We start from the raw sequence: 22,781 nt of genomic DNA, 5'->3' as shown, positions 1-22,781 counted from the left end.
TCCTTGTGGAGTTTGGTGTTTGAAGGACGTTTTAGGGCAAAGAAGCCTGATTTTGACAGGATTAACCAGTTTCTTGGAGGGCAGTGATCACTGTTCCTGGATACGGTGGTTAGTGGATTTTCCTAAGACATTGCACATTTTATATTGAGTACATAGGTATTCAGCTCTCTTACGGTTATTTTTTTTTTAACTTTTTATTTTCTATTGGGGTATAGCCAATTAACAGCGCTGTGATAGATTCAGGTGAACAGAGAAGGGACTCAGTCACATATCCATGTCTCTATTCTCCCCCAAACTCCCCTCCCGTCCAGACTGCCAAATAACATTGAGCAGAGTTCCCTGTGCTGTACAGTAGGTTTCATGGCTATTTTTAACATTTTATTTTCTGTTTAGAGTCAAGAACTGTATCCACCTAAGTTAGCCCCTGTCAGCAGATAGAGTGTCTCAACAAGGAAGTGTCTAAATGCTTCCCGGACCAGACCCCTACAGTGTCTGTGAACAGAAGCAATTAGAATTTAGTGCAAAAGCAGTCAGGTGAAGATACCCTGCTGGACCTATCAGGGTGCTTTTGTTTCTTTGGGCTCCTGATTTACTGAATCTTTTCTTAGATGGCTTGGAGGTTAGAGAGCAGATAAGTAATCCGTCTCTGCAGCGCTGAGTATTTTCACTGATCTCAGTCTTACTCACTAGCAAATAATCTATTCACCCACAGATGCCAAGGGTTCTAGAGCAGAACCCCTCTGCCTCCCCCTCTAGCCCGTTTAGACCTCTTCTCCCCCGCTGTGGCTTTCACAGTCAAATGTGAGTTGACTGGCAGTCCTTTGTGAGCCAGAGGTATTTTTGAAGCACTCGTTCCCTCTCTGTCACGATATTTGGTAGTGGAGGGAGGTGTGTGGCGTAAAATATCCACCCCAGAGTCCTGCGAGGGTCAGCGCCCCCTCCAAATTCCGGCATCCAGACATGAAAGTTTGGGTGTGATCACCCCTCAAATACAACCGATGGAACAACCAGTTTGTAAGGGCCCTGTTATGAAATTGCAGGACTTTCCCTGAAGATGCTGTTTGAGTCATTTGCAAACATCGGCACCCTGAGTCTGATCAGCCTATTTATATTTTTGACATTTTATATTTTAGGAGGGATTGAAAACGAATTTGATCAGTTTCACTTTGACGTTTCCTGAAGGTCATTTTACCAGCTTTAGACCAAAGTCGATAAAGCTTTCGTTTTAAATATCGGTATTTTCTTTTTGTGAAGTGTGTGGTCTGGTGACCGATGATTTCAAAACCCTACGGTGTGATAAAGCTTGGTCTTAGGGTCTGGTGGGACCGGGTGGCTCACTTGGCCCACCGATTGGCCAGACTTTGCACCGAACAGTGTACCACCAGCGATTAGATTTTGTCCAAAAGAAGGAAACAGTAGAGGACTTTGATGGTGTAATTCTAGATTTTGGTGTTTGATTGTTGGTCTGAAAGATCCATTCTCTTCTATAAATATATGTAAATATATATACTCTGTAATCTCTCCCTCCAGATAATTCAGACAGCCTTCAGTTAATTGTGCCAAATCAGACATTTGCTTTCCCAGAAAAATTTCCTGTTTTCCTAGGAAACCTATTCATATGTCTGCTTGGTTACTGTATAAATAATATTTCATCTATATTTAAATATTGTGTATTTTATGTAATGTATATATACAAATGAGCTGAATCCTTTTAAAAGAGAAAAATAATAGTTGATTCACCTCCATTTCTTGTCAGTATCAAAAAGGACATTGTGATAATAATCCCAATAGGAGAGGGTTCAGATATTGACACAAGTTGATATTTGCTGAGTTCTGCATCAAAATGGAAACTTTAGCTTTCCTTTTTTTTTTCCCCTCTATTAAGCCTTTTACATACCATCAGGCCTTTTTAGATCTAAGGTAAAATATGATTTAGAATTACATTTCAAATTAGAACTGTCATATGGTCACTCACATATTTTACTGTTGCTATAAAATAGTAAACAGTGGTCTTTAATCAATAATTCACATATGAATTATTCATAGATGAAGATAAGAATTCAGTGATTCTTACCTTCATATTCACCCATATTGCATGGCATCAATATTTCACAGTTGCTTATTTATTAAATTAGTATTTTATAAATACTTGCCTATGAAATTCGTATTTCATATTTGCTTGCCTATGCAATTAAGTTTCCTGTGATACTACAGCTCATCTTTTTAGTACACAAGTCAAGAAAATTAGCAAGATGAGTGTGGTTCCCTATACAAAATGAAGGCTACATGCTGGCCCTACCTACACTTTTTGATGATAACAAATGAATTTGAAAAATAAAAGTTGCCTTTTCTAACCATAAGAAAACCTTTTTCTTTTTCTCTTCTCCCTCCTTTTTTTTTTTTTTTTTGTTGGCTCTTTTTTTTTTTTTAACCACTAAATCGTCCACCTCAGCTATCCCTTCTTCAGGGGAATTACTCACTGTATTTTCTGTTGGGATCCATGATGAATTTCCTGTTGTTTCACAAAAGTTTACTCAGTGGTGAGAGCGAGCTTGCATGCAGAGGACTCGTGATGGATACGAGATAGCAAGCAGCCTGACAAATTTTACCTCTGAAATGACTTCTGAAAGAGCAGGTTTTAAAGTGTGTCTTTCACCAAACCAAAACAGCAAGATTTACCACTGAATCCTCTCCCTGTGTACAGACTTTCTATGCAATTAGATGTCTGGACTTCATTTCCATTTTTCGAATCTGTGAAAAATTTCTCACACCAGTGACCCTAAAGAAGGCCATTTTGTTTTAATATATCTTACATGCTGCAGGACAGAAAAAGAACAGTGTACCAGATAAACCATAATCCTATTTAATCCTTACCATGCTGAGAATATTTGTGAATATAAAAATATGGTATGATTGTACTTCTATAAAATACCTAGGGCTGTCAAATGCAAAGAGAAAGAAAGAATAGGAGGGCTTACCAGGGGCTGGGGACAAAGAGGAATGGAGAATTGTTGTTTAAAATGATTTCTGTTTGGATGATGCCAATTTTGGGAGATGGATAGTGGTGATGGTCATACAACACAATGAATGTGCTTCATGCTACCAAATTGTAAGCTTAAAACTAGTTAAAATAGTGAATTTTATGTTATGTATATTTAGCCACAGTGGGGAAAAAAAAAAAAGCACATGCATGGAAATAAGGCATCTGAATCCCTGTGTATAATAAAGTTAGATGCTAGATGTAATTTGCAAGGAATTATAGAAATTATGGAGGTGGGGAGAGTATCTTAAGAGCCACCATCGAGTCCAGACCTCCAGTTGCACAGATCTGAGAGCTGAGGCCGGGAGGGAGCATGTCTCACTCCTAGGGATCAGCGAAGCCTAGTCCAGAGCTCTGAGATGAGACGTGGCCGCCTCTCCCCAGAACAACCTTTCCTTCTTGTTCAGAGTAGCATGCCATTGGTTAGATTAGCTTTGTGCTAAAGCCATGTTGCTAGGACTTTTTCATCCTGCAGTCTTATATCCAGACAGTCTGTGAGTCAGATGGATACCTCACTAAGGGAAGGCCCCTAGACCTGGGGCCGATTTCTCAGCCCTGTGACGGGCTTTCCTTTCACGGGAAAATTGTGTTTGAAACTGAAGTGGTTCCTGGTGGCAGTTTGCGGCCCCCTGGCTCTCCCAGGGCACAGACAGTGTCCCTTGATGTGAGTTTTGCATTTGATGGGATCTACCATGCTTTTGAACCTTCATTCATATTTAGTTTACATCTCTAAGTCAAGTGTATCATCTTACCAAGGGAAGTATGTATGTGAGAATTAGTCACGTGATGTTTGTAAGTGGTTTAAGTCAGCTTGGGAGGAAAACCCTCATAAAATGAATTTTGATAAACACTCTATGGCCATGGAATAGAATCTCTCAAGAGATTCTATCGCAGAATTCTACCATATCATTATATCATAAAATCTCCTTTTCTATGATATTCTTTTATTTTTTTACTATCATATATATCCTCTATCATCCAACAAGTTCTTGAGCCACGTTTGATTTTTTTAAAAAGTCCACTTCGTTGGAACTAACACATTATATTTAATTTCACACGAGCTGTAGTCCCACTTGTAGACAATTTACCTACTTCCTGAGAGTAAATGCCGCACCCGTGCAAGGTTTAATTGTAACACGTTTGTGCCCAGTGTCAGCATTGATAATTCTGGGTAGAGGCCGCAATGAAATGAAGAAATTGCCTGAGCTAGGGACCACAGAGGCCTAATGTGTGAGACAGGCATCTCAGTGAAGCAAGTGCATGACATACTTTTTCTTTCCAAATGAGGTAGCACTACAACTAAAAAGCCAGCTTGCCTTTCGCTTTCTAAAATATATCTTGCTGGAGACAGCGATTGCCTCATCGCATCCTTCACCCACGGAGATGCCATTCGGAAAAGTCTAGCACGAAGGACAGCACCTCCGAAGGATTTATAAGTGGCCCTCCCACACCGTCCCAGTGTGGAGCCAGAAACATCACCTTCAACATCGAGATTGTTCCAAGCTGTTTCTGTGGTTAGTCTTGTAATTCAGCTCGTTGGGATGCTTGTTGTTGTTTCGTCCCTCAGTAATGTCTGACTCTTTGTGACCCCATGGACTGTAGCTCGCCAGGCTCCTCTGTCCATGGGATTTTCCAGGCGAGAATATTGGAGCAGGTTGCCATTTCCTCCTCCAGGGGATGTTCCTGGACTAGGGATCAAACCTGTGTCTCCTGCATTAACAGGCAATTTCTTTACTGGTAAGCCACCTTGGAAGCCCCACTGGGAATCTTAGGTGAAAGTACATTTCTCTTAATCTGAGGAGTAGGGTGGGAAAAAAAAGAGAAAAAACCTCATGGAGGAGGAGGAAGGCAAAGGACCTGAGTGGCTGGAGGAAAGTCACAGAGGACAGCCTGGTGGTCCAAGGCTCTTGAGAATTAGATGCGTTGATCTTGTCTGAATGGAGCTTGGGCAGGAAAAGGAATAGAACTCGTCTACATGAAAGTGACTGATGCCTAGGAGAAAAAAAAAGCATTTAGTGTGGTAGGAAGGGTGACCAGGGTAATGGGGTGAAACCAAGAAAGGACGTCCTGGAATTTCATATTAGAAATTAACTTTCTAACAGGGATGTGTCTGTCAGAGTGTGAAATGGACTTATCAGAAAAAGAACTAGAGACGGGTTCTGGTGACTTCACCCATAAGGTTAGAAGGAAAAGCTGATGAACAGGATGAACTAGCAAATAAGGGATGTGTTGGTGGAACTTTGGGCCAGGTGCGGACCGAGAAACGATATGGCTTTTTTGCAGACACCCTTCCAAGCCAGAAGATATTAGGGAAGTCAGGTTTGCACCTGCACCTCTGTCTGTGAATCAGGAGCTGTTTCTAAAGCTGAGCTTTTTGTCACCTCAACACCCGTCATCCCAAGCTTGACCACCGACGTTCCTCCGAAAGCCTCTTTATGACTGTTACATCATGTTATGGAGGTCACAACCAGGAGTGACGTGGATGGTCATAATGGTGCACTTTTTCTGTTATTACATCTTTGGACTTTTCAAATAAGTGGCAGAATTGTCATTAATATCTATACATTTTCCATGATAACAGTAGTTCATTAAAAGTGCCTGGAAATGCCCCTGCTGACTCCCGGTGTCTTCTAGCTGGATTTGTTTTTTTTTCCCTAGCAGGCAAGGAGATTTATTCCCACAGCAGGGGTTTCCGGTGTCATGTTGACAGTCTTGAGACCATTCTCCCTGGCTTCGTGTACTGACTGGCTTTTAAAACAGTCCTGTCGCAATGCTAGGTAGGCAAAGTCATGTTTTTATCTCAAGGGAAGATCACCTTTTCCCAGCTTGAAAGGATCCTGTGAATCACTCTTAGTTTCGGCTGTGCTGGGTCTTCGTGCGGGCTTTCTCTGGTTGTGGCTCTCGGGTCCTAGACCGTGGGCTCAGCTGCCCCACAGCAGATGGGATCTTCCCGGACCAGGGATCGAAACTGCATCCCCTGCACTGGCAGGCAGATTCTTAACCACCGGACCACCAGAGAAGCACCTACAATTGCTTTTTAAGAACTGCATCAAATAAGTATCTGAATCAGAGAGGAGGCCCAGGCTTCCTTCAGATTCTCTAGGCAGGAGCCTCAGTGTCTGGGTGGATTTTTCCTCCATCCCTTCGTACCCCCTTCCCAGATATCTCCCCTTCCCCTTCCTCTTTGTCCTCTTACTTTTTTTCCTGAGTCCTCAGCTTCTCTTTCCTCTGAACTTTTTTCTTTTTTGTAGACAATGTACATAACTTGCTTAAAAAATATAAGAAAAATATTTTTGTGTTTTTGCTTAAAAAAAAAAAAAGACACAAATTCAACAGTGAAACCACCCTGGATATATTCACCTACAGGAAGAGAAGGCCAAGGGAAGCAGCAAATAACAGAAACACAATTATTTTATTATTTTTTCCAATGATGGAGTGACTCAGAGAGGATGTCCCTCCCACCGAGTGGGCCATGTGTGGTCTGTGTTAGGTGGTCCCAGGGAAAGAGATGGGTCAGAGCTCAGATGAAGGGGAGGAACAGAAAAGCCGCGGTGCCCTGGGTGGCCCATGACGGTCTGCTTCCCAAAGCAAGACCGTGGGCCAAGCAGGGGAAGACTGGTTAAGGAGAAATGGTCCTCAGGCTCCCCTGGAAGAAATTTTATAAGCTGCCTGCTGGAGGGACAGGCTTGTCTCAAAACCCCACCTTCCCTACTCCCAACTCCCATAGTTTGCTCTGAAAAGAGGCCTGAAATCCTGCTCTGAGAGTTTTATGAACACATAAGCTTCCTCCAGGTGTGTTCAGCACTGGTCTGGGAGGCGAGCACTGGTCTGGGAGGCGAGCACTGGTCTGGGAGGCGAGCCCAGGGTCCTGATGCCCACAGGCCACCTCCCCAGTCTTTCCGGAGAAGGGTCAAGAGTGGGGGCATGGAAGACAGGCAATGCAGTGCAGGTGTTAGGACTCGCAACAGGCCTGGAGGGACTCCCTGGGGGATGCTCAGGGACAGAGGAAAGCTAAAGGAGGGAGACCCAGGCTCCCCAAAGTGCATGCTGGGAGAGAGGAGCCTTCTCCAGGTGGGAGTGATGAACCTGTGGTTCAAATTTCTTCCTCTTAGTGTGAGCCCAAACATCCAATACTGAAGACAGCTCCTCTTAGCTTTGAAAAGCCCCATGGGCAGGAGATGGCAGCTCACTTCTTGAACAAAGATGAGGTGTCCATGATGCTCCAGACAGGGCGCTCAGGGCTGGGAAGGCAGTCAGGCCAGACGCACACGGGTCTGTGGACCAGCAACCTCTGTGGGAGGCGCTGCATGGGCTGTGGATGGGCGCTGCTGATTTAAACAGTGACGAAGGCGGCGGCGTAAGAAGACAGCGATGCGGGTTGGGGCAACAGAGCTCAGCCATCCTTCCCGACTCTTCACTTGCGGTCATCTGCAGCCAGTTAACCACCTCCCACTCTCCACCCCATGGCTTCCTTCTCCCTCGGTGAGGGTAACAAGAGTAGCAGCCTCAGAAGTTTGAGGCAAGTCCGATAACGGACGTGAAGCGCCTAGAACGGGACCTCAGTGAGTGGTAGCTGTCGGTCTTTGTCACCTCGTGGTGCCCATCTGTGCCTCCCCTGGAACTGTGGTGAGGCCCAAGCTCCTGCTACCTGAAAAGCTGCATCCATCTGTCACTTGTGGGGCTATCTATCAGATCCTCACCCAGCGCCAACTTGGACCAAACACCATGCTGCGAGAGGATAAGACACAATCGAGCCGGACCGAGCCTGTCTCAACACTGGTCACCCAACTTCTCGGAGGCCTACGTGTTTCAGGTGACAACATGTCCCAGGGAGCGGTGACAGGAGGTGACTTTCAAACCGCAGAATGACATTTGGACTTCCATTCAAATGAGGGGTGGTGGCATCCAAAGAGAGAAAGGCTCACTCCATCTCCACCAGTTTGCAAGGCCACGGCCACCAGCAGGGCCTGGACGCTGGCCACCCACACAGAAGGCACGCAGGAGAGCTGGGGAAGCCGCGTCCAGGGGACCGAGGTGAGTCTGGGTTTGAGGACAGAGACTGGGCTTTGCTTCCCGTTGGCAAGAGGCAAATACAGATCACTGGTATCACTCCAAACGCTAGGCTTCTCGCTGAATCCGAGTGAAAAATGACAATGGTTTCCAAGCGACTCCTGGAAATAAACTGTGGGTAAACAGCATCTACTTAAAGCCTGGAAACCCAGCTTCCTTTGGTTTGTGTTTTTAAATGCTTTGACGATGTGGTTTGCTTCTCTCCAAGAACAAAAAGAAAAAAAATAGTAAATAAAGGCTGACAGCGGAGTGAGATCTACAGCTGAGCTCTGCGTATCGTCCGCCGTCACCTGGGGGCGGGGCGGTGGGGGACGAGGACAGTTGGTACAGACAGGAGATCTGCCACAAAGGCACCAACCCCAGCGTGAAGGCGAGGACGACGCATCTCAGCAGCGGGGAGTATTGCCACCCTGCGGAGGGAAAATGCCAGTGAGGATGTTTTGAAGGATCGCTTCTGCCCTGTCACCAAATGGAGACGTTTGTGCTCATTCACTGCCAAGTATGGACGGCGGCTGCTCTTGTTCCTTTGAAGTGATTAGGGCTCCTTCCCTAGAAACAGGCGACCGACTGCAGAAAGCAAGCCTGGCGGGAGTGTCACATAATCAACACAGTGGGAACGCGGCAAGGACAAAGGCAGCGCAGGAGGGAGGCACACGCGGCAGGGCCCGTCACCTCCTGGCCTTGTGGTCTGTGACAGAGGCCACAGGCCGCTGGGAAGCGTCCCGCCAATGCGGGAATCCCTCTGATGTGCTGAATGTTTGGAAGATTTCACATCGGATTTTGCAGGCTCGTCTGCCCATTCTAGAATCGTCCCATTAAAAGTGCTTTAGTGCTGTTTCATAACTTCTTTTTTCTTGATCTGTCCTTCTCAAAACCAGTCCGTAAAGGAAATTGGCTGATTAGCTGTCCCTGGGTCACTTGTGCGCTGGCTTTGAACTTCTCTCTGGAGGTCAAAGGAACAGGCAGGACGAGATCTCTCAGGATCTAGAAGCAGAGAGGCCCCTGGGTTTGGGGGACAGGGAAGCCCCTCTCTCCCACCCCTCCCCAGATTCCAGCTTTCCTGGTGCTTCGGCACTGGTTTTGGTAACTTCCCAAAGGAAAGCCACCACACGGGCAAGAAGAGAACTCTTAATAAATGAAGCCCAGTTGTTTTTGAGTTTAGAAAATGAATCAAATGGCTGCTTCTCACTTAGTCACAGAGCAGAAGACAGGACACATTCTTGTCCTCTGCTTGTTCCTCGGGCCCCTGTTATGCTTCCTTTTCTAGCTGCTGTGTCAGACCCTGATGGGGATTTCCTCTGGGCTGGCTCTCCTGGGGTTGAATGACAACCTATATGGACAGACTTTATGCTACATCTTAAAAAAAAACGATTAACAACGAAAGACTTGGGTTTGGGGAGAAGCCCTTTGTAAAACAAACTATGAAAGGTAATTGATGTGTAGTGGCAGTCTTTGAAAACATTTTTTCTGTATCCCTTTACAAATTCTGTTTCTAACTGCATGTAAATTCCTGAATTAATATCCTGACACTGGTATCCTTTGACTTCTACAATGTAAATTTAGGTAGAAAGGTCCTGAGGAACAGACTTCTTACTTAGAATGTACATTTTGGTCCTGTCACATCAACGACCATTTCCCTTTCATTTTGAAAGATGTGTGTGGTCCCAGGCATGAGGTTGTGTGGTTCAAGGGTGCTGTTGGCTGTAAATTTCACTTGGGTCTGCTACAGCTTCTCTCAAGCTGAATTTGTCTTTGAGCTTAATTTTCATTTTCAACAAATTAGACAAGATGAAAAGTGATCTTTGGGAAAGAGTGAATGAGTGACTAACACATTCTTTAAACCCATTTCTTGTGCTAGTGCAATGGTGGTGATTCACTAAACCATCTCAATAAAACGTAAAGCATGAATACATGGCCACTAAATAGACTGACAAAACTATCAAACCATGCTCCTGATGTGAGGAGGTTTAAAGGCTGATGTTTTTCTGGGATATTTTACTGCTCCTTCGAGGGGACTTTTGCTGAGACAGTTTTCATCGTGGTAAAACTTCTGGTCTCACTCTGGGTTTTCCTTGAAGTGGACAATGCTAAGTGTTAAGCGAAGAACAGTTCTTCTTATCAGAATGTTGTTTCCAAGATACGCTGCGTGAAGTAGTGGGTTGGGGTTTGGACCCCTCTCTATTCCAGGAAGCATCATGCTTGTCAATAACTGCTCCTCTGTGCTCAGTCACCACGGTTTGCTTGTTCTCTCACAATCCCTGCAACCCAGTGTGAAAGTGGGCTTCAATTCCACTGTTACCCTTGGCCCCACTCTCTCTTTAGTCAGTCTTAAGTAAGGAAGTGAGAGGACACGGAAAGGATCTGTGTTCAGTAAATAAGAGTTAAATCTTTGCAGATTTCTAGGCTGGAAATCAACAAAACAAGATCTGCTCACAGAAGTGGTTACCTCTAAACTAAGTATAGGCTGGAGATAAATCTGACAACCTCTGACATCTTTAAATGTCAAATCCACCGCACGGCATAGATGACATTGTACCTAATGATCGAACTCCCTTTAAAATATACTTCATGTAAATACATTTTTTGTGAAACCACAAGCTATTTCTCTCAGTTTTGTTTTCAGCTGGCTTTGATAAAGAGATTGGTTGGCATCTTACAGCTAATTAAACAGCTTTCAAGCCAACATCAATGAAGGATTTTTAGACTCAAAAATATACTATGCTATTCATGATCCAGGGTTATTCACGATGCTTTTAATGATGCTAACAGACCCTGTCAGAGGGAGGATCATTTAGCTGAAACCTGAGTTTCCAACACACATCATCCTATTTCTGATGCTATAGACACAGGGTCTGATCTCTGTCAATTCACCAACACAGTAGGTTGAATTCATACTAACAAGAAAAACAAAATTGCAATACCTGTGTTCCTTTAGATTTATTCATATTTAGCATATTGCACATTTCCATTACTTGTTACATATTTCATTTGGGAACTAGAGAGCTATTTGTTTTTTTCCTTGTGAAAAATAGAAAATGCAGTGTGAGAGACCTTTGTTTTCAGGGCAAAGATTCTGAGCTTTTTTTCACCCTGTCTGTCTGGCATTTTTATTTTCTTTTTTCCAGAGGCAGTTATGTCTGGATTCTGGGAAATTATTTCTTGCTTTCAAGAAAAAAATGGTTTGGTTCCTAATTTCAATTTTACAGTAGAACCTGTCCTAACTTTTAAAGCCAGATTGCTCTAACAAAATTGTTGTCATTTCATACACAGCAGATTGACTCCCAGTAAAAATGTGTATCTAAAAAATGGGGGAGAAAACCCTTACTTATACCTAGGAATGCCTACAAATATAACAATGGTATTTCAAAACCTTGGTGTTAACACATGCATTTTGTAAAAAAAAAAAAAAAAAAAAAAGAAGAAGTTAGCTAGTTGTAGGTGAAGTAATTGTGCTGAGAACATGAAATTTTCATATGGTAGAGTCTATCTTTTGATTTTTACACTTGCCAAAAAAGTGGGAGTTTTTTTTTTTAAGTGCCTTGAATCTTTCTTCCATGAAAGCTTTTGTCCTGTGCCACCCTGCTCATGAGAAATTCCCAGGTTACAGATACAACCAAGGGTGAACTTGAATTTGTTCCGTGAGCACGGCCTTTTTTACTTGTGGTAAAAGAGTTTAAATGACAACGGTTCTGAAGAAAGTGCTTAAAGACCAATGTCATGTTTCACTCTTTCCAGATGACTAAAATCACCCTCATTTCCCAAGTCTTATGTCGGGGGAAGGGGAGATATGTGGTTTAAGAGTGGCGAGTATTGGCTAAGGTCAGGGTTTTTCTGAATGTGAGTATTCGATTATGCTGGTTAAGGGTGAGGGAAGATATTCTAGGGTAAGAGACTCATACAGAAAATGTCTGAAAGTAACAAATTCAGGTGATTACCATAGCCTTCTTATTCCCTGTCATCTTTCATCGTAGGGTTCATTCAAGGTTTTTTGGTTTGTTCTAAAATTCTGTTGCCTTACGCAAGTCAGGCTGCTTGCTCTCAAATATCAGAACAGTCCCATAATATTGAAAGAGCTGGATCATAAAATCATAAAGTGTGTAAATTCTGAATCACATGTTTTAGGTCTGATGTCAAACAGCCTAACCAGAAAATGTTATTACACTGATACTGTGTTCGCTTCAAGTTTCCCCAAAGCTATGCTGATCACTCCCTGAGAATGCCTGAAACTCACCACAAATGAGTTCATCCTTAAGGACTGAAAATTCCTCCTGTTAAGTTTTCTGTCCATCAGTCTGTGTTCTGTGGTCTTCCTGAGTTGTGCTATTTGTTTCTAGTTTTTTTCACTGTTTATCTTGCTGCCCTATGTTTTAGGAAGAAAAGACTTCTTACTGTCTGTGGGTGTTTACTTTCTTTATTATCTTAAGAATTTTCATGTAGGAATAGAATAGGAGAATATATATTTGTGCAAAGAACTTGGTGAGGGGAGCATGAACTAATTTTTAAATGGTTTGAAATCAGGGGACTGCTGGACTGGATCTTTTGGGGGTTTTCAAATTGTTCCTCAATTTACTTAGCCAAAGCCCTGAGTAGTATTTCTTTCTGATATAGATGTTGAAAACACATTAGCTTTACTAAATGTAAATAGCAAGGACTCTTAGTATTGCTTGCAAAATCTAGAAATATCTGCAGGCTGTTGTGAACAATTCTGTCTCTTTATGGAGAGTTGTTTGGGCTTTTTAGAAACTCATTAAATTGATTGTGAGTGCCTGAGTGTTATCAGGAAAAGGAGCTTTAGAAAATGGTTTCAGAATGTGTCATTTTCTCCTTGGTTTAATCTGAGATAGTGTGTGGGCATGCTGATATTTTAAAAGGCTAAAAATGTACATAATGCTGTGCCTTCAAATATGAGATAGGATTGCAAACAGAGAAGAGTTTTCTTAAGTCTTCTGTCAGAAATTCTGCTTTTCTTCCAACTAATACTTCTTGGATTTTTAACAAGGAGTCTTTCATCCGTGTTTCATCTTCAATTTGTCGTTGAAATTAAGCACAAACAAATTTTGAGAAGCCAGGTCAGCTTTCTCTCATTTTGATCTGAATACTGAATGTTTCATCAAGTAAAACCCTGTGTTTTCATTTTAACTAGTTCATTATTTTTTTTTTTAATGAAATGATTTGTGGTAGAAGACTGCTCTTTGGTTTCAATATTAATATATAAGATGAACTACGTGGGTGTCATTTATTTTCAGTAGTAAATAAGTGCTTAACCGATTCTCTGCCTTTAGCAGAATTTAATTGAGTCCTTTAGAATTTGGCTGTGCAGGTTCAAACAGTATTTGATGTGTGTGGATGTAAAATAAAAATTACCTCTTGTGTCATTAAAAGCTCTTTTCGTGGTGTCCTGTGGTCAGAATCGGGGAATGTTGTGTAGTTGGTTTCAAAATCCAATCAGTAGGTTAATCATTAATTATTCTTTTTTCCAGGAAATTCTGCTTAGGTTATTTCAGAATTTGAATTTGCTAGAATTCTTGTTTTGAATCTTTTATTGTGTGTGTGTCACTTTAACCTTAAAAAGGGGTTAATGTAGCAAGATTAGGTACCTTTTCTGTTTGTATTGTGGCTTCTTCAATTTCTCATAAACTATTTGGTAGCTAAAATGTTGAAAGCAGTTTGGGAACAAAATGTCTGCTTCAACCATGACAAAATTGGCCACAATTTGCCGATTGGGCTGATAACAAAAGCCAGCAACACAAAATAGGTAGAAAAACAGTTTGTTCGGTGATGTGAGACCACTGCAGGTCTTTTTGCATGTTATTTTTTTCATTCTGCTGTTTATGTTGTGCCGGCAGAACGTGGAGAGAGGTTTTTGCTCACCCATGATTTTGATTAACCATTTCATCCAGAGGATTTCTTTGAAAAACTTCAGAAAACAAGCTGCTTACCTGGCATCTGAGACCCATTTGAGTTAAAATCCAGCTTTGCATCTCCACCCCAGGTTTCATCCCAGCTCAACTGCTTGGAAAGTATCTCAAGGCTCAGAATTGGATGTTTTCAAGAAACTCCTCAATTTCCCTTTTTTCAAGACTTCAACATGGAAATATATGGCTGGGACTGCAGTTTTGCAAGTGTAAAACAAAAACATGAAAGTTTGCAGCTTAAAAAAAATAGTTCTCTACCTGAGCCTACAGTGGACCAGAGTTTTAACGACTCAAAGTACCCGTTGCCTCTCGTGTGGCTGTTACAGATTGTAAACAAATATTAATGTTTGACATGAGACAATACATTTTTTCAAGTGATAGGATGAGATAACAGGACCGTCTCTCTCCCCTCTGTTGTTTTGAATTCTCATGCCTTGAGTGTGTGTCTGATGCTCTTTCTTTTTTCTTTTTTTTTTTTTGTCTGAAAAATCAGATACTCCAGGGCAATAATTAGGATGAGGTTTATGTTTCTACTTATCTAATCTTTGTTTTCACAAATAAATACAAATAACTCAAACTGAAACTTGATGGCTTTGGTGATAATAAAATAGCAGCCACGGGGAAATTTTCTTCATTTTAATGTTCTTTCACAACCCACATTCAGTTTCGGTAGGAAAATTATTAACCTTTTCAAGAGCATGCTAAAACATAGGTTCACAATAGACGCCTGAGTATGATTTGCAGGTTTTGGTTCTATTTTGAGATTTTTGGGTGTGCAGAGTTTTTTTTCTTTTTCTTTCTTTCTTTCTTTCTTTTTTAAATGGCTTTCTTTGACAGCGATAGTCATGACTTGGAGTCATTTCGTTGGTGTCTTTCCAGTGTGGGCACATTGAGAGCGTTTGTATTTTTTTTTTTCATGATGAGGAGGGAAGATTCCTGTTTCCTATCCTCTTACTATTTCGTGCTATGAAAGAGGAAATGTTCTTGAGTCTCATTGTTTTTCCTCATTTGAATTCTTGGGTGGACATTGTGAGTTTCTGGCCCCCATTAAAAAAAAAAAATCCATTTGAGCCACATTCAGGGAGGACAGATGGCCCTGGTTTAGGGGTCCTACTTGACTCCTGTCTGCCTTGGGTGGCCTCCTGTCCATGCCCTTCAAACCAAAACAAGGCTGGCCAGTTTGGGTTTGTGGTCCTGAAGGGGTGCCCAGCCACCGGCTTGGATGGAAGGCCTGGGATGGTGGGGTCTGCCTAGCTGACTGCTGTTGGCTTTGGAAGGCGTGTGGGGTGCGGTGAGCATGATCTGGTCTTGAAACACACAAAGGGCAGAACGTGGGACAGCAGGGGCGGACACGGGGGAGGCTCTCGGAGGGCAGTTTCCATTTTAGGCGTCTCTTCTCCACGTCTGGCTGGGACAGCCGTCCCCGCCTGGAGGGCCCCGGACGGGGCGCCGTCCTCCGCCTGTGTGTGGCGAGGCTGTGCCTCGGGGCTCACGGTCCCTTTCTCTCCTGCAGCCCCCCTCTTTGTAAGTCCCCACCCTTGCCCAGTGCCCTACCCTACCTGTCCCCAGCACCCCTGCAAAGTGGGAATGGGAACGACAGGACCTTCCCTTGGTTTGTATCCAAGGCTGCCACGTTCAGCATTGTAGCCTGGGGCTGTGTTTTTCTTCTTCTTCTTCTCATACTTCCTGTATGAGGTTAGTTTTTTTAAAATGATAAACAAACTATTTTTTTAAAACTTTTTTTTTTTGACCTGGTCATGTGTTGCCAGCTACCTATCCGTCTGTGAGCCTTCAGCTGTCAGCCCCCTACCTGTTCACCACCGGGAGTGAGCGGGGCTCCAAAGCAGAGGGGGTCTGTGCTCCCCTCTCCTCTCAGAGTGGCAGTCAGGTAAAGGCATGCTCTAGTCTCCTATTTGAGAGCAACACCAATAGACATCATGGCTCAAGGATTCTCCCCAGGCAGAGAGCGTGGGGGAGAGGAAGGCTATGTGTGGGAGGAGAGGGCTTGGCCAGGAAAGAGATGTGATGTGGTGGGGGATTCCCGGGTACAGGTGTAGAATCCCACGGTGTCAGTCCCACGCTCTGCAGATGCACAGCGTCTGGGAAAGAGGATTATGGAATGAGCTGTGCCGGCCTTTCTTCCCAGGTCACCCCAGACCGTGCTGCCAGTCTCAGCTGGCTTCGGGGCTGCCGGTTCTCTCCTCCCACTGCGGCGTGTCAGGGCAGAGCCATCCCGTGAGGAGCCTGGGGACAGCTGACCAAACAGAGAGCATCAGTAGACAGCTGAGCTGCCATGGTCATGGTCGTGGTCATGAGCCCACAGCCCAGGATCACTTGCCATTGGTGAGACTCGGGTGTGTGTCACAATCATTTGGGCACTTGTGAAAAGAGACATCCCTGGGTCCCATTGCCAGAGTTTCCGATTTAGAAGGTCTAGGGCACACCCTGAAAATCTGCATTTATGAAAATTCTCAGATGATACTGTTGATCCAGAGGTCCATATTGAGGACCATTAGTTAGGGCCATGGGCCAAGGGTGAAAACCTAAAGGCCTAAAGATTGTCTCTGTTGTCCCCTTTAATGCTGAGATTCCCTTCATACGTTTTAGTCCAACTTTAGAAGTAAAACCAGCCTTTCAGAAAGACCTTTGCATCCCTTCGTAACAGTATAGCAAGGTTACCTGTAACTTTGACCTTTTACAATGTCAACCAGACTATAGATCTGCTAAAATGTTTTTGAGGTTGAATTCTTTGAAAAGAGGATTTTTTCATGGATAGAGAAGGTGACCAAGGGGAGGGGGATTGACTAAACTAGGAAATAACTGAGTGAGGCCCTGTCCTTGGGCTGCCCACCCTTGTCTCCATTTCTGGAAACCTTCAGTATTAACAGAGGGAGGTATTTTGTGGGTCCCTTTTGGTACCAAAAGGTGGACAAATTTCCGAGATCCTCGGGGCTCAGGGTCAATCACCCATGAACTCCTGTTCATCCTAAAAGGTGGAGGAGTGTCACGATCAGGATGCTGGACTGGAGGCTGAGTGCTACCAGGTACCAGCTGGTGGCTGAACTTCCCCTGCCTCCCAGGTGAGAAAGATGCTCCTGTAGCAGCAGTCTGAGAGGGCAGATGCTCACAGAAAGCACACATCCAGACTAGTATCTGGGATGGGATGGGATGAGCTCAACAAACAATGAACTACAGGATGCTGCTTGTGTTTGTGGCAGCCCTGGGACAGGCTCGCACTCTGCTGATGGCTTTGTTAAAGGCTGAGACTTCCTGAACCATGGGTAGGTCTGTAATGATGCATGGAACACTTCGCAAAAACTGCTTCTCGGGGAGGTCCCCTCAGAAAAGGTTCTATGTCTGCTCGGGGTTATGTGGCTTTTGTTCTAAAAACAGGGCCCTCCCCAGAAACAAGGGGAGGGGGCCTCTCAAGGGTGGCTCCTCTTTCCCCTGCCCTGACATCTCTCGTAGCACGAAAGCTGAATCATTGACACAGGGGATCCATATTACTTATCCTTAAAATTAGTCTGCGAGAAACAATGATGTCTGCTGAGCGTGTCCTCTAGCTTTTCATTTTCTGAGAGCATGCACCTTGGCATTGCCAAGCTTGCCACACCCTCCTGGCAACAGTTTCAAAAGCTCAAAAAAGTTGGCTTCCAACCCCATCCGAAGCCGATATGAATCAACACGAACAGGATGTGAGCGCCTGGCCCATCGTTTTCCCAGGAGCTGATGGAGCCCTCGATGGCTCGAGTATGTGTTTTGCACGTGGGTGGCTGGGGGCTCTGGTCTAGGGTTTTGGCACTGGGGTTTCGGCACTGTCAAGGATGTTACAGCGAGTTGAAGTGTGTGCTCTTTGCTTCCCCATTTCCCTGCCCAAGTGTTTGTTGTTGTTTAGTTGCTAAGTCCTGTCCCACTCTCTCCGCTGGCTCAACGGTATTGAATCGGCCTCCAATGAATGAGACTCAGGAGATGCGGGTTTGATCCTTAAGTTGAGAAGATCCCCTGAGGGAGAAAATGGCAACCCACTCCAGTATTCCTGCTCTATTCCTACCACCTGGGAAGTATAAGCTTGGATGGAATCGAGGGGAAATGCCCTGACCTGTGACCCATCCAGTTGGGGTGGATGTCTGAGCTCTGTCTCTCTCCACTTCTCAGTTTCCCAGGCTAAGGACTCTTCTCTGCCATAAGGAGCCGAAAGGGTGTAATCTGAGACCTGGCTTGGGGAGCATCCAGGGAATTGCCTGGGCTGCATCTCAGGTCCCTGACGAGGACTCGTATTCACAGTGTGATGTACAGATTTGAGGAAAAGTGGAGCTGGGTACCCACAGTGGGGCGAGCAATGGGGGTCCCCTGAATGCTAGAGACTTGCAGGAAGAACACAGCTCAGTCAAACTGGGAGGAGTAATGTGTGACCAGGAGTTTCTCTAGAATATCCCAATGCAAAAGAAGTGCTGTGGTCTCTGCTCCATCCCAGTGTATGCTGGCATATGGGAAGCCATCTGTGTGGTCAGCTCTGAATTAAGGGCAAAACTTTTAGAGTCCCTGGATGTAAAATCTTAAGTTTCTTCAATGATAACTGGACAGCCCGGTCAATGTGGCATCACTCAGGATTTGATTTATGCATGCAAAAACTCCCATACCAGCTAGATCAGGTTTTACAGTGAAAAGCTAGAATTCAGAATCTAGGGATGAAGGTAGAAGAGACCCAGGTCTCATTCCCAGCAAAGTCTTTTCCAGAGTGACCCTGAAAAGACTGCCAACTTCCTCACTCTGTATAGCTGTAAAATGTAGGTTGACCAGATGACACCTCCCCCCAACCCCCGCACCCCCCCGTTGTTATTTTGGTTCAAGTCCACATGGTCAAGTGATGCATACCAAATCCTGCCTGGGCTCTTGCACTTTGGTTTTTCCTTCCCACTCAGAACTGGAGAGGAGCATAGGTTCCTTAGCTGCCTCTCTATTTCAAACTAGAGGAACCAGGTCGCCCCTTCCACCCATGTCAGCTACTGATGCGTGCCTTAGTTCCTGTTTCTCTTTGCCCACCCAGGAAGGCACTGCATATAAAATCTTGGGCCCAGATTCAGATATTAAGTTACATTAGAAAATGCTAGCTCATTGAACACACAGTAGGAAACTGGTATTCCCAACAGGCTCAGGTGGGCAGCGTTCTCCCCAGGATGTTAACAAGCACAAGCCAGGTTCATCATCACTCAGAAAGGTCACTAGTGAAGGAGGCTTATGAGAGAGAGAAAAAAAAGGCTGCAGGAGTTTGTGTGATTCAGTGAACTTGTATGTGGGGGACCTTAGAGGGAAAATATTGAGGAAAAGCAATACAGAGTTCCAAGAAATAGACTGTCACAATTGCCCTGTGAGTCAGGACAGCAAGGACTCAGTCTAAGTAAAGCTCTGCTCTCTGTTGCCCAGTGGAACCCTGTTGGCAGAGGTTCCAGTGTAAGAGGGGTTCCACTCCAGATATGTTTGGGAAGCACACAAGAAATTAATTTAAATGGCTTTCTTTATTTCCTAACTTCTCAGGGTCTTCTGCATGTTACTGTGCATTGTGAATGAATCTCTTCCAGAAGGATGGAGCTTTTCCAAAATCATGCAGCGCCCCGTGCTCCCAACCTTTTTTGCAGAAAGTTTTGTGCCATTAACAAAAGTCAGGAAAGGGAGAGGGGCCCAGGCAGCTGGCTTTCCGAGTGAACTCAGGGTCACATCCAGGAAAGATGGCATGTGGAAGTGATGACAGGGTGTGCAAGGAAGTTCTGAGCAGTCCTGGGCAGAGTGCATCCCCTCTCCGACCATCAGTGGTGGCTGCTCAGAGAATGTGATGGGAGGAGTGGGCAGGTGTGGGCATGACTTTGCTCCCATGACAGTGCCGTCTCCATTTCTCTCTTCCTCCTCCAAGGTCTGAGCAGCAGATTGAAGTGCAAAGCCCATTTTTGGGGAGAGGTTGGACCGGTTGTATTCATGAATCAAGCCATCCCTCTGTCTGTCTCTGAACATGTTCTTTCACTTGTTTGGGAGAATTAAGGGTGAGTCTCCACAATGTGCTGCTTGGGAGCCAAACCATACCAGCCTCAAGTGGACAAAGCAGTTTTCAATAGAATCATAGTCTCTGGAGTTGTCTTCAGCCCTGTGCTGTCCTTCAGGGTCTTTGCTTGGACAAGACCCCCCGCCCTTACCATCTCTCCTTCCTCCTACCTTGCTGAGGCTGCTCGGTACAAGCTTGTGTGCTCACAATGCTGTGAGGTCCCTGGGAGACCAGCTCTCTTGAATGGGAAGAGGAGAGGGGACCAGAAGTTCAGACACCATCCTCTGCACCCACCTGCATCCAACTACAATTCCGTGGTGACTTCTTTTAAGTCTCTTTGGACCCCTGAGGAGAGGCTCTCAGAGTATCACCTGGGCCAGCACCAGGGTTGTCCAGGGAGTCCTATCTGACTTCAGCTAGACCGACAAGGGCACATAGGGATAGTGCCATGGTGTGCCCCAGACTTAGACCTGGACCCGGAGGAGGCAGAATTGACTTCAACTTTTCAGTAAACAGGCAGTGGGCTTCTGGGAACATCTGCCTTTACAGCCTCTTTCTGAATTATTTTTGAACAGATGCCCCGCCCACCCCCATCCCCACCGCAGTTTTTGTTGATTATCACCATTTGAATAGATGCTGATAAATTTGATTCCCCATCTTGCTGTGGCATTTACGATCTGTCTTTCCCTTTTCGGTTTCCATGTACTGGAGTGACTGTGTCTCAATGCGGTTGGCAGTGACCTGTGTTTTTCGTGCATGTTTTTGTTTCAGAATAACTGGGAGATGAAACAGGAAACTTTATGACACACTTGCTTGAAAATGACACAGGACTCAGCCCCTCTGCATCACCTCTACCTGCTGCCCACAGCCGAGTGCGGGGGAAGGGCTGGCCCTGGGACCTGATTCCAACCGCCGTGGACTCGACATTCAGTGTGATGTGTCTGCCATACTGTGGTCATGGGCTAGTCTGGTCGGTTTCCTATGTAGCTGGCCACTCTCAGTGTATCTTTGCCCCTTTTCCTTCATTAAAAGCATAACTAAAGAAAAATGGATTGTTTACTTATTGTTGCTGTTCATCCGCTAAGTTGTGTCTGACTCTTTGAAACCCCATGGGCTGTAGCACTCCAGGCTCCTCTGAACTCCATGATCTCAATAGCTCTGTTTAAATCTCAATGTAAAGGAGACCAAATAATGTTTGAGATTCATTTCTCTAGGACCACAGAGAAACCATGTCATAACCACACAGCTCATTATGACAGCTTCTAGAAGAAGTGTGTTGAACTTGAATCACTTATTACTCAGTCTGGTCTGCCCTGCCTTTTCTTCTCTCTCTGGAAGCCCTCTCTTGAATCAGTACTGGCAAGTTGACACTTGAGAAAAATCCTGGGAGATATTTGGAAGTCTCTTCCCACACCCTCTCTGATCATGGCCTACAGACGGTGGCCCTGAATCGTCACCAACCTTGAGCTTGCTACTGCAGACTTCTGTCTTCTCAGCTGCCCCTCTCCTTCCCTCTGCACATCAGCCACTCATTCACTGTTTCATGCCACAAGGGTTTTTGGGCTTCTCTGTGCCAGGTTCTGAAGACAAGGATGAGGATGGGGTCAGTCTGCTTGGCCTTCCCAACATCTCTAGTCTAGTTCTGTGTGAGCCTCTCTAGGCTTCACTCACCAAGTATAGTGGGTGCTAGACAGTTCATTACAGACCATAGATGCCCAGATTTTTTAAATCCACCCTTCACATTGGAGCCCCTAGAAATGGCACCTAAATATTCCTTGAAGTGAGTAAACATCAGCACGCCCGTTCTGCCGGATCGCACCCCCTCCCCGCTCTTGGTAGGACATTTCCATGCTCTTGGGGACCTGGCCAAAGAGGCCATTAGGAGTTGCCTTCCAGAAATTCCTGTCTGTCTTCATGTTTAAGCTTAGCAGATACATAAGAATAATTTAAAATGACCGTGTCCTACTGTTTCACACAGTTCAGAATTAATTTATCAGTAGACCATGATGATCATATCGAAACCCCCCTACTGTCCTGAACAGTATATACAAGATGTATATCTAGGTCTCAGCCCAAATGTCCCCAAGTCAGGGGGCCTCTCTGACCACCTGTCCTGAGAGATCCCATTCCCTCTACAATTATGCTGCTTGTTCACTTATTAGTTAGCTATCACTCTCACCTGCCCCTCCGGATTTTGGTTCTATAAAGGCAGCCTCTGATCTGTCTTACCCCTCAGGTTGTCCCCAGCACCTGACACTCTGCTCAGGGATAAGGTACTGACTGGATCCATCATGACACTGCTTCTCAGAGTGACCCTGTGAGGTTGAGCACCTTGTATTCTAACCACTGTCTGTTGGGTGAGGAAACTGCCAATCCCTTTATTCTGATGAGCTAAGGAGATAAACAGTGTACCCTCAGAGAGGACCCAATCTTCCTGCCAATTCACTGCCCAGCAGGAAAGGTTGATCATGAACCATCTGCCCTCTGGATACTCAGATCCTCATCTGAAACCAATCTTTGCATTTCTTGTGTTGTTGTTTTTCAGTGTCTAAGTCATGCCCAGCACTTTGTGATCCCATGGACTGCAGCATGCCAGGCTTCTCTGTCCTTCACCATCTCCTGGAGCTTGCTCAAACTCATGTCCATTGAGTCAGTGATGCCATCCAACTGTCTCATCCCCTGTCATCCCCTTCTCCTCCTCCATTGCTTATGAATATCCTAA

General features: G+C 44.8%; 1 long non-coding RNA gene across 5 annotated transcripts in view; it reads left to right on the top strand.

Annotated features, from left to right (window-relative positions):
- The window catches only part of LOC147363806 (uncharacterized), a 62,594-nt gene extending 41,487 nt beyond the window's left edge, over positions 1 to 21,107 (top strand). For 2 of the 5 annotated variants that reach the window (XR_015137445.1, XR_015137441.1), the window contains exons 2-3: positions 19,934 to 20,060; positions 20,831 to 21,107. This is a non-coding gene — a long non-coding RNA (uncharacterized LOC147363806). Of the gene's footprint in view, positions 1 to 16,171; positions 16,380 to 17,018; positions 17,106 to 19,933; positions 20,061 to 20,830 lie in introns of all 5 variants that reach the window. The other 3 variants (XR_015137444.1, XR_015137442.1, XR_015137443.1) reach the window with 3 other exon arrangements.
- The last annotated feature ends 1,674 nt before the right edge of the window (positions 21,108 to 22,781 follow it).

The sequence above is a fragment of the Bos grunniens genome, chromosome 11 (assembly GCF_055505025.1).
Source record: "Bos grunniens cultivar Pamir isolate PY7600 chromosome 11, Bosgru_T2T1.0, whole genome shotgun sequence".
NCBI classification, from domain to species: Eukaryota; Metazoa; Chordata; class Mammalia; order Artiodactyla; family Bovidae; genus Bos; species Bos grunniens.
The sequence above is the reverse complement of the archived record's forward strand: the minus strand, read 5'-3'. Positions and strand labels throughout refer to the sequence as shown.